The sequence below is a fragment of the Motacilla alba genome, chromosome 2, assembly GCF_015832195.1.
Source record: "Motacilla alba alba isolate MOTALB_02 chromosome 2, Motacilla_alba_V1.0_pri, whole genome shotgun sequence".
NCBI lineage: Eukaryota > Metazoa > Chordata > Aves > Passeriformes > Motacillidae > Motacilla > Motacilla alba.
In genome coordinates, this window is record NC_052017.1 from 106,110,919 (window position 1) to 106,125,142 (window position 14,224).

Sequence of the window (14,224 nt, forward strand, 5' to 3'; positions counted from 1 at the left end):
AGTCTTTTATTTTTGAGTGAACCAGTCTGAGTACTCCAAGCTTGGTGCTCAAACCCACTCTGTCAGTGTTATTTGGATGTTGCAGGTGTCAAATACCCAAATGTTCAGGAGGAGTGGAGCAGGATAGGAAGGGAACACACTCTTGCACACTTTATTTTCCCTGGACCCCTTTGCAGGGCTTTGCCACGGCATGTTTCCTTTGTTTGGAGGGATATTCCCTGGCACAAGGCTTTCTGCCAAGGCACTTCTGAGTGGAGCTCAGAAGAAAATGGCCCATCAGGTCCTGAGTTCCTATCACTATCAATACTCTCCATATAATGGAAGTGACGGCAAGGCTCCTGGAGTAACAGATGCTCCATATGTATACACAAAATTGCATCAAAGAAACCGCACTGCTCTAGCCCTTCCTCGCATCCGTGGAGATTGAGCTAATTGACGGGAATGAAAATAGCTGAACTGTGAATGTGAGCCAAGGAAGTGTTGGGGGTCCAAGAAAAACTGCTCTTGGCTTATGTCACTAAACAGCTTAAGTTTCAATTTTGAAAATTACTTCAGTTTTACTTAAATAACTCTGTCTGCCAAGCAGCCAATTTGGGGAACTGATGAATGACAATGTCGCCCCATCTGCACAGAGTGCAATATCCATTTTATATGACCTGTAGCAAAAAAGGGAGGAAAGCATTATATTCCCAGCTTCTCCCTGGCACTCTCTATAAGACTAAATGGGGATAGGGTAGCGAATTAATAAAAGACTAGTTTGCTCACATGGGAGAGGAACAAAGGAAGCGATTGCCTCCTGCACTGGAGCTGTGCTGAGTGCATCACTGCACAGTTTCTTTTATCTGCATGCTTTGGGACTGGCACAGTCATGTGAAACAAGTCTGATGCTTTTATTCTATATGGGTCTTATATAAAGCTGAAAAAACAGCAGATGAAGAATGAGAAGCCTCAAGAAACCAGTTGAAACTTCCAAGTGAATGTGGGCTTGCACAAGCAGCCCAGACAATCCAGCAGCAAGTTATCACTACACCATCATGCCAAAATTAAAATTGGCAGGAACTCAAAATTAAAATTTGTTTAAGTGAAATTTCTCAGATTCTGAAGTTGCTTCTTTCCAGGTACCAGGATAAAGCATAAGCCAGAATTTTCCAGTCTCAGAGATTGAAAGTAAAATATAGATATCCAGCAAGCGAAGTGAGTAATTTTTACTTAATTTATGGATTACCTGGGCTGGGGTAATGCTGCTAACCTTCCAGTCAACATTATGACCTAATTTTTCTCTTTCTATTTTTTGTTTTTTCCTCTTCCTGAAGGCATAAAAATTTCAACATCAGCCCACCACCTAGGAGTCCAGACAAAGGATTATAACTCAATGCCTTTCATCCCAATCTCTACGTGTGGCCACAGTGTAGGAAACACCAGAGCATTTCTTTTCTTCTAGTACGTGCCATTTTCCCAATCTTGGTTTTGTTTTTTTTTTCATTCTTTTGCTTTTTCATTAGAAGAGTAAGAGTACCAGCATCTTCTCACATTTTGGTATGCTAGGTGTTATGAGATACTGTGAAAATATTTTGGGTTATACCCCTGACATTAAAATTTTAATAGAAAAAAAAAATTAAATCTTGTGCTGAGGTTTACAATGCAATAAATCTATCTACCCAAGGTCAGGGAAGACAGGCACTAGTTTTGGACCAGGGACTACTGAAATGTATTCTTATTATAACTTTATTTGAGTGCAATAAGCAATGAGTGGAGAACTAGCCACTATGAAAAAGCGAAGCCCACGTGTAAATCAGATGACCGCATTAAAAAGATTAAAATGTCAATGGCTGCTGAAGTCCGAAAAAGGAGTCTGCTGAGACCTATAAAATTAGAACTAAGAGAGGGAGGTGGCCCTTAAACTTTTAACCAGATATTCTACTGTATGAATGACCACATTAGTTAATTTTTGTCACAACAATCTAATTTTTCTATTGATTATTTGGTTTTATTAGTTGAGTCTCCTAAGAGACTAATAAAGTCTGAAAAGGCCCTTTCCCCCCACCCTTGCAATGTTCTTTTTGAGAACCAGAGATGGGGCATTAAAAAAGCAGGTGACTGTCCTGGTTTTCACAGCGTCGTGTGGGAATTATGTCGGTGAGGCAGCCTTGCACTGCTACGTCTCAAGGTTCTCACTCAGGCAACTGGGAGTTTTATGAGCAAGGATGGAGAGAGGACTTCAGGAATTGGCCCCCGGTGAAGAATCTTATACGACATGAGCATTGTGCTGCATGCACAGCCAAGGGTCCGCAGAGAGCTGTCTGAAACAGCAATAGACACAAGGATTTACGACAAGAAGCAGCAATTGCAATATCTGGCGCTAAACATTTAATCTATGGTTACAGTTTTTACTTCGGATCAGAGCTGAAGTCAGCAGAATTAAATCTTCAAGTGTATTTCAGCAGCCCTAAATCCTTCTGATACTGTTAACAGTGGCAGACTTCCAAAGTGCATTCTGTTAATAAGACAGTAAAGTATAAAACCGAGTTATCTTCTACAAGAAAAGAGAAAGAAAAAGAAGAAAAATAAGAAGAAAGGTTGTTATAAAACTGCATTTGTGGTATCCTGGCCATTTTCTAGCTGAATTTCCTTCCCAATTATTTTTTTAACCCACTGCCCTTGGTGAATAAAAGAAATTCTACTAGGAGAGAAATTTTTCCCCCAAAGCTTCAAATTTTCCTCTTATTTTTACAGGTTAGAAGAGGTTAAGAAATCACCAATCAGCTGGTAACATGCAGTAACAATTCTCTGCAGGCCAGCAAAAGGGATTCAGCAGCTGTTACCTTCACTTTTGCACTTAACATAACTTTTTGTTCACTGGCAGCTAAAGAAGATTTATGCAGAGCACACTGGGAGGTTGCTCAGCTCCCCAAGGCAACTCCATTAGCTTTCCCAGGAGCTATATTAAATGTGTATTAAACCATACACACACATACACACACACACACACACACACACACACACACAATCCCTTCAGCTAATGCACTAGTTCCATCTTTAAACTGACAAAAGTGAGGATACTCATAGAAAAGACCCATATGACATCCTTAAATCCATGCTTTCTGCCTCAAAATTACAGAATATAGGGTAAAATCTTGTCTTCTCTGAATTTCTCTCAAATTCTTCTTTGGTTCATCCAAAGCGGACTGCCAAGGACATTGCATTTGTAAGACACGGTGCTCTGTGTGTGTGTTGTTGCATGGGACGGCTTCTAAAAGGCAGATTAATGAAAAAAAGGAAAGGATAACATCTCTCATTTGCACATAAGTGTTCACTTGAGCCATTAAATTCATGTTGTGCTGAATGAATGGAACTATGGTGTACCTTGAGAACACACACCTGAGATTCGAAGGCTGTATTATGGTCGCATTAGCAAGCATTCTGGAAGGGAAGCTGCGGGAATCAATGCCCCAGTGCCATTTGCTGGAGGCCTTCTGCCTGCAGAGGGCTCAGGTAGCAGAGCACAGCTGGAAGCACACATGGAGAAGGAGCAGCTGAAACCCTGGCCCCATCCACCAGAGGCACAGGCCTGGTGGAGAGGTCCTCGAAAGAGTAAGGTGGAATTTAACAGTGAATGCTAATCTCACCTCTGCACTCTGCTAACTGGGAAAATGTTTTGCTGTATTCCCTGGGATGATTGTAAAATTTATCAGAGTACACATCTTAAGCTTACTGTATTCTGAGAAGCTTTGGAATAATTTTATGTGCATTTCAGCTTCTGAAGGGCCCCACTCATTCCCTGAAAAAGCTGCTCTCAAATACAAGCCATCACCAAGGTTGCTGACTGATGTCACCGGCATGATGTCACTTTCCTTCAGGCTTCAAGCATATCAATAGCCCCAGCATGGCCTGTGCTTTCTAACAAGGTAACCCCATGAGGTGGTGTTTTGGTAAAGGAAAAGAAATGGAAACCCTCTGTATACCGATTCTCCCATGGAGTAACCACCAAGATCAGTGAAAAGATGCGTGCTATGCCAAAAATTGTACTTCAAGTGTCTTATCAAACTTGTAAAAGGTGCACTGAAAAATTAGGGTATGGGAGTCCATCCAACCTTATTTCTGCTACCACAGATGGGTGCTTGCATATGGTACAGTTTTCAAAAACCTGGCCAGGAATTTTTTTTTCCCCTACCAGCTCTCTCCTTCCCTTAATATGACCCTTCTGGCAAATTTAGGTCTACTCCCCAGGGTACGGGAACAATATAGTCAAACTGTATATATGCGTATTTTGCTCAAGTATATTTCAGAAAAGGCCTAATTTCTTCTACATTAAAGTTGCCCCTAATATTTAATTTGAAAAAGGTAGCTACCATGGAAAATTTTGGTCTACAATGTTAGAGCTTGACAGATTTATGAAGAATTCAATATGGAATTTTACAAAGTGAAGTGTTGGCCATTTACCAGCCTTCTAATTTCTCTTAATAGAAACTTGTTTCCTGCAGAGAAATCATCAGAATCGTTGCAGTGCTTTATAGACTTCCATGCCAAACTTTTGATACAAAAGCCTTTTGCTATGATGGTGATGGTCAGATCACACTGCAAAGTCTATTTGGATGCTAGCTGGGTGATGCCATCCAGATTAGCCAAGGCCCTTAGAGAATTGCTCTGGGTTAGTCATACTTTTTGATTGCAGTGTTGCCTGTTGACTAATGCAGCAGGAAATGTGGGGCACGAGAAAGTGCTCCAGGGGAAAAGTAACTTGGGCAGAGTAAATGTCCATTCAGGATAGTTCCTGGCTGCTCCAAATGTGGACCAGGGAGCCAGAGACAGTTTGATGATAATGCCTGTCTTGGCTGTGAACAACAAGGATCTAGAAAATCTGCTCACTTGTTTGTTTATGAAGACTTCCTGACTTAGGACATACCTTCATTAGAGAAAGGGTACAGACTAAGCTTCATAACTTTAGTAGAGGAACATAAGCCTTTACTCAGTTTTCTGCAAGTAATTAAATCTCAGTTTCTTGAATAAAAATCAGAGACATTCTTGCAGTGAGTCTTGTGATTAAATTCTGACCTGGGTTGCTCATTTCTAAGTCATAGTTAATTTAAGTAGAAGCAATTTTTTTTTGTTTTGTTTTGTGGTTTGGACAGTGGCTTTTATAAATTTAAAAATAAATTCCGCTAATATTTTTCTACCTATTTTTCCATTTTTCCAGGGAAAAGCTGTCAAAATTACAGATTTTCAATAGATTTCTGTTACAGGTGCAAAAGAGTAAAAGGAGATGAGTGCAACATCTTCGTAGTTGTATCTGTGTGATCCTATTTCTGTTCAAACAGCAAATGATCTCTACTGTAAGGCAACACGCATATGAAAAATAATTTCCTTTGTGCTTATGAAGAAGGAGAACACAAGCAAGGGAGCCTGGCCAAAAATCCAGAGCTGTTTTTCAAAACTGACTGAGAGCAAAGATTTTAGATCTGTTATCACTGAGACAGAAGGAACATATTTTTCTACAAGAAGGTCTCATTAACAGCTTTCACTAGTCACCTCAGCCTTTCTCCTCAAAGTATTTTGTTGTGTTTCAGCATTCCTGCCCTGAGCTTGGTTTTGGAATAGCAGCCCTGAACACCCTTAAATAGAGCTATGTTTGTGGGCACGGACATAATTCCTCCAGCTGTGCAAACAGTAAAACAAAGATAGCATCTCTTCTGTTGCAGCCTGGCAGATCGCTGAATGATAACAAGACCAAGGATTTACAGTGGATTCAAGCTGCTTCTCTGCTCTGGAGTTCCTTCTGACTCGTCAAAGAGATGACAAACAAGTCCCTTACTCCTGAGATGTCGCACACAACTTTGAGGAGCATAAATATCCAGTTGCATTTCCTCTATCAGCAGTTTGCTGTGTGGTGTATCACAGCCATGTATGTGGCATATCATTCACTGCACCTTTCTCAGACCTCTGGATAAGGTCTAGTTCTCTGGTAAGGAAAGTTCTGGGATGTTCTTCCATGTTCTGATGGACTTCAGTTGAAAATGAGCTTTTTTAATGAACCAAATGAACCAAGTGAATAGAATCTAGTCCTACATTATCCTTCTGATTTTAATTTCCACATGGATTTCTGCAGGTCTGGCCCTTCTCTCTTTTCGACAGTCATAAAACTCTCTTGAGTTAATAGGGTTACTCCTCAGTGCTGTCTCAACATTTTTAGTTTTCTGCATGTTACCAATTTTGTACTAAAAGAACCTCAGAGCATTGTTAGTGTTGGCAATGGAAAAATTAAGGTTTTGGCAGTTTTGTGAAGTAGCTGGGTCTTGGCCCACAGGAAAGTCTCATGATTTAGGACTGTTGAACAAGCACATTACTGAGAGTTTTCTAGTACAGTTATAAGCACGTAGCTAATAGTGCTGACATTTGCATGGTATGTAACTGCTGAAATCCAAGCCAGAAAAAGATACTGACTTAGACAGGGTCATAAAATAACACCTTCCATGGCTGGTGCTCCACATTTGTCTCCACAGAAGACAGTATGCAAAGTCTGTGTAAAACCTGTTGTGTTAACACCATGTTGGAAAGCACTGCAGGTGTGGTGATACCATGGTCCTGCTTGTAGTGGTGGTAGTGTACAGCTACAGAGGAATGATGAGTTTAGCTCTTAAGATACTGCTGGATGCAGAGTGAAATGGGTGGGAATTGGCCAGTCCTCAGTGCAGTGGTGAAAAATGTTCAAGGGGGACAAATGTTGACTCACCTTGAATGCAAATGTACATGCTCACCCAAAAATCTGCTAAATAAAAGTTGTCTCATATTGTGCTGTAGATTTTATCTTACACTATGTTTTATCTTATGCTATTACTATGCTGTAGGTTTCTGATGAAGACTGAGCCAATAATTTGCAATTAAATAAACTTCAGTTTCCAATTAAAATGTTTGATTTCTCTTTGCAGAGTCAGAAATTTGCCCTCTGGAAAAAAAAGTCACTATTACCAAAATACAGCTTTCTAAACTGATATCACCACGAAGATCTTTGGCAGATCTTTTGTAAATTAGGAGCAAAATATAGAAGGTAAATGTTTAAAAAAACACCAACCTATTGAAAGCATTCACTTCTATTAATCACGCTATATAATGGGCTGAATCAAGATGCTGTATTTATTTCACTCCAGAGGGAAGATCTCCATAACTCAACTGCATCTTTGCCACTCATGAATTATCAAGTCTTGCTTCGCTTGTGGGATAAATATATCTCAGTTATGTATGCTCTTCTTTCCTCTCAGTGTATCTATATATTTTTTGGTGTCAATTTTTATTTATATGCATATACCCGCAACGCTCGCAGTGGAGATTGTTACTTTGCAATAAGTCGAAGCAAATCAATTTGGTCTACAGACCCAATTTATTTTCCTACTGCAGCATTCTCCAGTATCATTGCAGGAGATGCCTCCACAGCCTTCACTTTAACTGTTGAAGTGGGTCACATGGCAAAAGATGTGAGGGGGTCTAGCATTTGATCAAGTTGACAGGGAGTGTCAGGTTCCTGCTGTTAGCTGCAACGCCAGCATGATGACACGTATTTGATGTCGTTTCAATGCAGATTCTGACACAGGCCAATTTATGGTCCAATTTATGTCTTGACTCTCATACCAAGGCCAAGCAAGCTATAAAATGTAATAAGAATTTCTTCAATCAATGTCCAGAGGAAAAACAAATCACTTGGTTACTGACACAGTATTGCATCAACACTCTGGTAAAGTTCTCACAAGTGTGTGACATGCCCCTAAGCTACAGCGAACATGTGGAATAAAAGGCTGGACATGACAACCTCACATCTCTGAAATGGGACCTCCTCAACTTAAGAGCTGTTTCCATGTCAGTTCTTCATCTTTGTAGCTTTCTAGTTTGTTAAGAATAAAATCCTTCTCTCTTTGCTTCCCCTTCCCTTCCCAGCTTCAGCCTTTCCTCCACACAACTTTTTTTTGGGTTTTTTTTTCTGTCTTGCACACTGTATCTAGTTATCAAAAAATCTCAGTGCAATGCCTAGACAAGGTTAAGATGGTCAGATGATGATCTGTCAGTGAGCCTCTTCAAGGCTTGTTTCAGATGCTCTTTCAGATGCTCTCAAATCAGATAGAAACATCCACCTTACTCTTCAGCTCCTCATAATCATGACAATAACCCTATCTCAACCAGCTGTTAGAAGACATTGTCAATGGCAAATAGGCATATACTGCACATATTTTTAATTCAGATATGGGATACAGGATGATGCAGTTTTTTTTCAAAAGTAGTGGCACTACCTCTACAATGTGGAACAAATGGCTTTGCCCTGTAAACAACTTACAGGCATGAGAAAATGTACATGTGGTCTACACTGTATAACTTCATTCCATTATTCCTCTGGTTCTGTACATTTAGGGATATAAGTATGAGTATTCTTGGTTTTCTGTAAACCAAAACAGCTAACAGGGGACTTATTTTATTTGGTAGGGTCTTTGCCCTGGTAATTTCAGTAAAGTTGCTGTGCAGATGCAGCTGGCTCTTTAGATGGCTGCGAAAATTAAATCAAGGTGAAGGGAAAGTAGTCTACACCCGAACATTTCTCTGCACACATCAAAAAAATTGCCCTCTGAAGCTTGCCCAAGTAGACCACAGGTACCCCTGCCCTGTAGTTACACTGCCAACAGAATGTCAATGCATGCGCTGTGCAACAAATGTGCTCTGACCTGGCCAAGGGCAGGGTGCTGGGTGTCACGTGGGTTATTCTTTTGAATTTCAGAACCTTTATGAGGCAGGGGCTGGGGCTCATCCTTAGCTGGTAAAGGAGGTGCAAGACCCCAAACAACTTCTGCTGCCACTGTGGTCCTGGCAGCCAGAAAGAAAAGTGGTTTGCAGAGCTCTTATACTTAGGCATGGAAGTTCTGCCAAACCCCGTTCTCAGCACAATCCTAGAAAGTTGTTTTTTTTCCACATGGCTTAAACATCTCATACTATGACTGTTCACATCTCCTTAGGTTTGATTATCTGGATATCTATGAAGGTTTTTTCTAATATTTCCCTGGTACTGCTACTAAAACGTCTTTTGTCATAATTCAAGGTATTTTGTCCTTCTATTAGCATCTCTTTGATCTCAAATTTAGCTCTTTCTGCTTTTTCTTACATTTTCCTCCTTTCCCTGCTACTTTCTTTATGAACTTTCTTGTTCTGATTTCATCACCTTCATTTGTCAATATAGCATCTCCCAGAAGTTCAGTAAACAGTGACCAGTGTCTGTCAAATATGAGTCAGTTTTTCTCCTCTTCTCCAAAGGAACAAGACCATAAATGAGAAATTTTGTTTTAGTGGAGTGACACTTGTTTGTGTTTGTTCTGGATTTGGTTTTTTTTTGTTTTGTTTTGTTGCTGTTGTTTTTGTGGGGTTTTTTGTTTGTTTGGTTTGAGTTTTGTTTGGTTATTTTGGGTTTTTAAAGAAATATTCATATTGTTTAACATTTTTATAAAGGGCAAACAAGTGTGGAAGCAAAAAAAAAAGAAAGAACTGTGAAAAGAGCAGAAATTTCTTTTTTCTGAGGATTGTAAATTGTTGATATTTGATTTTCTTACATCTCAGAAGAGCCTGTGAGTTCCAAAATTCCTTTCAAATGGAGATGGTGTGCTTTCAAAAAGAAAAATTGAAATGAAAGTTGTTCTAATGACTGCAGATGGGTAATACTTTTTTTTAAATGAAAAATATATTCTTGAGAAAGATTGAACCAAACCAAACATTCATTTTGTTGGTAGAACTCTCAGTTTTCTCCTGCTCCAATATAAATCCAAACGCCAGTGAAATTTTGAGTATCTTAAGCTGTGTTTTGTTTGAAACAGGATTGCCAGACAAGATTACAGAATAGCTTCTCATTGACTCTAGGATCCCTGAAAATGGAGATGGCTCCTAGGCCAGAGCCTAGACTGAATTCTCTCTCCTTGAATCCTGTGCAAGTAAGCCTTGCTGTTCTGGAAGGAGTGTTGCTGGCTCTGGGAGCAAAAAGGTTTTCCATTGATTCATCACCCATCTCCTTGCTACTGCAGTTGGCTATTGTATTGTTACGTGACACCTTACATTAGTCAGCACATTTTTCGAAGAAGTGTTGGGCTGTGTTCAGTCTCTCTGCTGTAGCCCCTAAATCTGAAAAAGCAAAAGACAATTAGGACCAATTCAGACTCCCTAAAGAGAGCTAGATAATGTTTGTTTGACCCAAAGTGGTTCCTTTGGACTGAAGCAATAGAATTGCTTAAGCACCTGTAAGCACCTGAGATGACAGTGCTTCGCGTGTCTTTTGAATATGTCTCCTTGTGCTTTTATATGTTTGTGTAATTAGCCTGTCACTGTGTCAAGGTCCCCCACAGTACATTTCACGGTACAAATAATGTACGATGGCAAAAATAGGCATTTTTACATAATACAGTCAATCTTACTGTACCCTTGGCTAAAAAAATCACCAGAGCATGTGCAGTTCAGTTCAGCATTGCACTTGATGTCATTGCAAGCACACATGTGAGCAGAGGAGCACAGAAAACTCTTGCTACAAAAACCTTATTTTTTTATTTTTTTCTTTTCACTGCATTTTCTAGTATTATTATCCTCTCATAGTTCTAAAAATCACACCTAAAATGTTGTGCTGTGTCTATATTTTCAATGCTTGATATCAAAGGGATTCTCCACCCACAGCAGCTATCACTGCGAGCACTCAGTGACTGAGGTGATTTTGTAATTGGCCCTTTTCTCTTCCCATCATTCAGTGCCAACTTAGAGGGCTCACCTGCATACACTTATAACAGGGATGTGCCACATAGATACATTGAGCAATATTTGAACCTGTGTGAATTCCAAGGAGGAACTGCCCTTGAAATTAATTTCTTCTGTCAGTAGTATCCTTGCATGTACAGTGAGTGGATGATTGCAGCCAGCCTCCCTTAAAAGCTGAAACTAGCCCAAAACAATCAAACATCCCCAATCTACCTAAGAAAATCTGACAAAACTAAATCCAAGAAGTTGTTTTTATGGCTCTGTTTATAGCCCCTTTGTTTATGCAGAGACAGGTCAGCTGAATTTAAATCTTTAAACCCTTAAGTACAATGTTAGCTTGCAAAAAAAAAAAGTGTAACAAAAGCATGATCAAGACTTGTTACACTTCCCCTTCCAAGCACGAGGCTCAAACAATATAAAGCACATATAATTGACATCCACTTCTATTAAAAATCTAAATTAATTTCCTCTCTCTCTCTAGTGCACTGCCACTCTGAATACTTCCATCAGAGAGTGGTAAACCAGCAGCTTGCTGTGTTTGCACAAAATAACTGCTGCAGTGTGCTGAAAAACATCCAACCTGCACTTCTGCTCCGAGTATGTTGTTTCATGCTGTATGGTCAATAAGTGTAAGGATAATCAGGAAACTTGGCCCTCCTGTTACCCAGAGCTGTTTCTTCCTGAACTCTGTATAAAAACACGATTTTATACCAATGAAGAACTCACAGTATGAACTGACATAATGGGAAGCACTTTCCCACCAGGGATTTGATGAGAATTTTTCATGATATAAGGGATGACACTATCAAGCAACATAAATATGTAAGTATAAAACATACTAACGATGTGCAGTGAAAATCCTATGACCTCTTGTTTGCTTTACTGAAGGAGAAGTACAGAGGGTTTCAAAGACAGTTACAGCTCCCTGTCAGGTCAGGGTGGAGTTTACTTGAAGACTGCCTTTTCTAAACACAAAAAGGAAAGGGAATAAATTGAACTAGTGGGGAAGTAAATTGCAAAATATGTGCTGTGCATTGTTATAGAGTCTCTCTGAAGGGTGGTGTGATAAACCAAAGATTTGCTGACACTTAGGGAGCAGCACTGACAAGATAATATTGGCCTTCCTACCCCAAAAGTAGCAACCTGACCAGCTGGATGTTAATTTATCAGAGCTGGCAGAAAAGCACTAGGGAAGACAGTAAGAAGGGAGAAGCATCTTAGCAGAGCAATCACTATAAAAAAAGCCAGACTCGTATTCTTTGCAACCATTGGGGCAGTATGCTGGGGAAAAAAAAATACAAAACAAAGGCAGTTTTGTTTGGGGAGTCTTATCTTTTCAGAAACATCTTTAAATTGTTGTCTGTATGATTATATTTGAATCTATTTCCATTCTCCTTGAATAATTCCTTGTAGTAAGGCTAAAGATTTTCCTCATGTAGTAACACCTTTCGAAAATTTTCTTATTTTAAACTTGTTCAGGTAGGGGAATAGGATGGATACATTTTTCTCCTATTTCTTTTTACTAATTCGGTGATCTTTGATCTCAGCCCTGGCTGAGGAGGAACTGAACTAGCAAGGGGAGAAGTGAGGAAAATCAGGGTGTCTTCAAATCGCTCTGAGACACAGGAACACAATGTCATGGTAACAGTAGCAAACATGTTTTGCATATACAGTCTCCTAAAAATTACCAGGTACATTTTTCTTCTCTGCTTAAGAATATAGTTTGGAAACCCTTCCAAACTGTTATGAGTTGCTCCGCAGCAGAGCCACTAACTTCCTTGATTTTTCCTGAGAAGATGTGGAATAATCTCAGTATTTTGCTATGCTAACTAGACATCACAGGGCTTTGCTAAAATGTGTATGCCAACTGGGCCTGATTTTAGGGGGTTAGCTTGACATGTGACTCTGAGGTTTTGGCTCCTTTTGTTACACTGCACTGAACTCCGTGCCCTCCCTTTGCTTGCTCATGCCATAGGTGAAACCGCAGCGAAACCATGTCGAGGTGCTCCCATCAGATCTGCTAGTTTGCTGTGTGCATCCACTGAGGAAGCCAAAAGGGGCCTGGGCTCTGACCACGTGTGCAGGTTCCTAGTGGTGTTTGTGTGCTTCCTTTTCATGTGGACACAAGTACAATTTAATAAGATACTAGCAGGAAACTTAGGAGTCTTCAGTGTTGGACTTGAAACGGCTTGGGGGAGCCTGCATCCTCAGGACCACTGTGTCGGGCTCTGTTGACTCAGAAAGACAGTTCACATTTCAGAGTTGTCTGAAGTCCCTTTTACCTAGGGAAGAGATTTTGGAGTGAAAAGATAAGTTAAAAATATACAGATTGATTGCATGTGATTCTTAGGAGTTTATTGTGCAACTGAACATGGCAGTCTGGAACAAAGATCCCTGTGTTTTCCATTTTGTGTAGGAAATTGCTGATGGTGCAAAAAGAATAATACACATGATCCAGTGATTCAGAGTGCTCAGGATCTGAGTGTCCCTTGGGTTACACTCATATCTATTGCATGGAAGTTCATGGAACCATGCCAGTGTAAAATTAGTCTGGGATCATAATCAGGCAGGAGACTTTGATCAAGTCACATTCCAAATAAGAAGTGAAATATCTGTAACATGAAAATACTTTTCTGCAAAACCATTTCCCATCGATTTCTTCTGAAATTCAGTTTGGCTTATATACTGTGTGAATCATTGTGTACTGCAGCCATCCTACACAGTCTATATGGTCTCACCTTCTCATGCTAAGCAGACAGGATGAGGACTGTTTATCCTTCTCTGAGCAGGTTGTGACTGGCAAACTATTGGTACACAAGGGATGTTTCCTCCAGTCCTTGTCAAGCAGAGTTTTCTTGCTCCTTCCAGGTGAAGATCTGTGTTTTGACTGGAAAATATTCATGCAACAAATATTGATTAATTGTTAATATTTGATTTTAAAAGGTATTGAACCTGGGGCTATGTTTTAATGCTATTATTTATGAGGGGAAGGGGGATTCAGCTGCAGAATTTAAAAGGTAATTTCTCTGTTACAGTTCATGGTTCTGTCCCACAACAATTCTGCCAGGATGTATGAAAAATAGCACCACTTGGAGGAGAAGTAGGAAATGGTGGTTGGAGCAAAGGGTGTAGGTTAAGCTAATATTGATGTCCAGCATTTTACACCATGAAACCACAGCCTAAGACTCCTCTTCAAAGACATGGGACACATGGGCAAAAAAAAATGCCAAGTATACAAGCTTTCAAACTCCAAAAATATCTCAGGGAAAAACAAAAGGAGTAAGACAGTTTTCTATGACTGAAAAAGTTACCCATTCAAAAGAAGTAGGAAGAAATTGGTCTTAAATGGCATCTAGCCCAGGTTGGAAAGATACACAGAGGGATCAGGAAAAAACCATAGATGTTATTTATTTCATTAGAATTGAACATTTCTTGTATTAGCCAAATTAAATAGCAATTGATTTGT